The following is a 3,456-nucleotide window of genomic DNA, read 5'->3' on the forward strand; positions in this document are numbered from 1 at the left end:
CTCCTACATATTTTCTCTCTCCTCTACTTAAATCTCTTTCTCATGCACACAGACCCTCCCCTATCCTATATACCCCTTAGCCCCTACATCTGCTTATGCCTCCTCCTATATATTTTCTCCCTCTATTTATATCTCTTTCTCATGCACACAGACCCTCCCCTACTCTATATACCCCCTTATCCCCTACACTTGCTAATGCCTCCTCCTACATATTTTCTCCCTCTATTTAAATCTCTTTCTCATGCACTCAGACCCTCCCCTACTCTATATACCCCTTAGCCCCTACACCTGCTTATGCCTCCTCCTACATATTTTCTCCCTCTCCACCAGCCATACTTCGACACAGACCGTTCTCCCTCACATACTCAGTCCTTCCAACACCCCCCCCCACACGTGTCCAAACCCCACAAAAATTCCTACCCATCCTCCCCCATCTCCTACCCTGCTTTTCTCTCTCTCCCTCCCACTCCCTGCACCTCCCTCCCCCTGCTCTACACCGTCCCCCTCACCCCACCCAACCACAAGCACCTCCTCCACGCCCTCCCAAACCCAACCCCAACCCCTACACCTGCTTATGCCTTCTCCTAATTTTCTCCCTCTATTTAAATCTCTTTCTCATGCACACAGACCCTCCCCTACCCTATATACCCCTTAACCCCTACACCTGCTTATTCCTCCTCCTACATATTTTCTCCCTCCATTTAAACCCCTTTCTCATGCACACAGACCCTCCCCTACCCTATATACCCATTAACCCCTTAGCCCCTACACCTGTTTATGCCTCTTACATATTTTCTCCCTCTATTTAAATCTCTTTCTCATGCACACAGACCCTCCCCTACCCTATATACCCCTTAACCCCCTACACTTTTATCCTCCCCCAAATTTTTTCCCTCCTATATTTAAATCTTTTTTTCATCCCAAGCCCTCCCCTACCCTATAACCCCCCTTGCCCCCACCTGCTTATGCCTCCCCCTACATTTTTTCTCCCTCTCCACCAGCCATACTTCGCCGACCGTTCCCCTCCATACTCAGCCCCTTCCAACACCCCCCCCCCGTGTCCAAACCCCACAAAAATTCACTCACCCATCCCCCCCCCATCCCCTCCCCCTTTTCTCTCTCTCCCCCCCCACTCCCTGCCCTCCCCCCCCCTGCTCTACACCGTCCCCCCACCCCCCCCAAACCCAAAAGCACCCTCCCCCCCTCCCAACCAACCGACCCCCTCCCCCTCCCCACACTTCCTTCCCCTCCTCTACACCCTCCTCCTTAACCAACTCCCCCACCCCACCCCTACACCACCCCTCCCTACACCCCCCAGCGGACAAGACATTAAAGACTCCCCCACCCCCCCCACCCCCACCCCCTCACCCCCGCAGGAAGAATATTCAAAATATAGGATGAATTTATCGCCAGGGTTTTAAACCACTATTAGTCCGGTAGAGATTTTAAAGGCAGGGAAGGCGTCGTAGGCAAAGGGGCTGGTCGTGTTTTACAGGGGTCGTTTTACAGGGTCGTGTTATAGGGGTCGTTTTATAAGGGGTCGTTTTATAGGGGGTCGTTTTACAGGGGTCGTGTTATAGGGGTCGTTTTATAAGGGGTCGTTTTATAGGGGTCGTTTTACAGGGGGTCGTTTTATAAGGGGTCGTTTTACAGGGGTCGTTTTACAGGGTCGTTTTACAGGGGTCGTTTTATAAGGGGTCGTTTTACAGGGGGTCGTTTCTCGGGTCGGTTTTGGGTTTTTTAGGGGTCGTGTTATAGGGGTCGTTTTATAGGGAGTCGTGTTATAGGGGGTCGTTTTATAGGGGTCGTTTTACAGGGGTCGTTTTATAGGGGTCGTTTTACAGGGGGTCGTTTTATAGGGGTCGTTTTATAGGGGGTCGTGTTATAGGGGTCGTTTTATAGGGGCTCGTTTTATAGGAGGTCGTGTTATACGGGGTCGTTTTATAGGGGGTCGTTTTATAGGGGGTCGTTTTATAGGGGTCTATTACACGGGGTCGTTTTATAGGGGGTCGTGTTATAAGGGGTCGTTTTATAGGGGGTCGTTTTAAGGGGGTCGTTTTATAGGGGTCGTTTTATAGGGGTCGTTTTATAGGGGGTCGTTTTATAGGGGTCGTTTTACAGGGTCGTTTTATGGGAGTCGTTTTATAGGGGTCGTTTTATAGGGGGTCGTTTTATAGGGGTCGTTTATAGGGGTCGTTTTATGGGGTCGTTTTATAGGGGTCGTTATATAGGGGGTCGTGTTATAGGAGGTCGTTTTATAGGGGTCGTTTTATAGGGGTCGTTTTACAGGGGGGCGTGTTCTCGGTGGTCGTTTTATAGGGGTCGTGTTCTCGGTGGTCGTTTTATAGGGGTCGTGTTATAGGGGTCGTTTTATAGGGGTCGTGTTCTCGGTGGTCGTTTTATAGGGGTCGTTTTATAGGGTGTCGTTTTATAGGGGGTCGTGTTATAGGAGGTCGTTTTATAGGGGGTCGTTTTATAGGAGGTCGTTTTATAGGGGGTCGTTTTATGGGGGTCGTTTTTATAGGGGGTCGTTTTATAGGGTGTCGTTTTATGGGGTCGTGTTATAGGGGTCGTTTTATAGGAGGTCGTGTTATAGGGGTCGTTTTATAGGAGGTCGTGTTATAGGGGTCGTTTTATAGGGGTCGTGTTTTTAGGGGTCGATTTATAGGGGTCGTTTTATAGGGGGGCGATTTTTTAGGGGGGTCGTTTTATAGGAGGTCGTGTTATAGGGGTCGTTTTATAGGGGTCGTGTTACAGGGGGTCGTTTTATAGGGGGTCATGTTATTGGGGGTCGTGTTATCGAGGGTCACTTTACAAGGGTTCGTTTTTTAGGGGGTCTTTTAAAGGGGGTCTTTTATAGATGGTCGTATTATAGGAGGTCGTGTTATTGAGGGTCGTTTTAGAAGGGTATTTTACAGGGGGTCGTTTTAGAGGGGGTCGTATTATAAGGGGTCGTTTTATAGGGGTCTTTTACAGGGGTTGTCATTTCTTTTTCTTTTTCTTTTCTTTTTTTCTCTTCTTCTTTCTGTGAGGAAATACGAATGATTATTTTCTTTTATCATTTTTCACTTTCATCATTATCATCATTATTCTTGTGATCATCATTCTTTTACCATTACTAATATTGTCATTATTACTTTCGTTATCATAATTATTGTATATTTGTTAACAGTAGTAACAGCAGTATCATCGTTATTATAATTATTCTTATTACTGCCATTATTGATATTATCATTAGCATCATTACCACTATAATTATTATTATCATCCGTGATAATTTTGTGTAATGATCCATATATATATATATATATATATATATATATATATATATATATATATATATATATATATATATATACATATATATATATATATATATATATATATATATATATACATATATATATATATATATATATATATATATATTATATATTATATATATATATTATATAT

This window comes from Penaeus vannamei, chromosome 39 (genome assembly GCF_042767895.1).
Source record: "Penaeus vannamei isolate JL-2024 chromosome 39, ASM4276789v1, whole genome shotgun sequence".
NCBI lineage: Eukaryota > Metazoa > Arthropoda > Malacostraca > Decapoda > Penaeidae > Penaeus > Penaeus vannamei.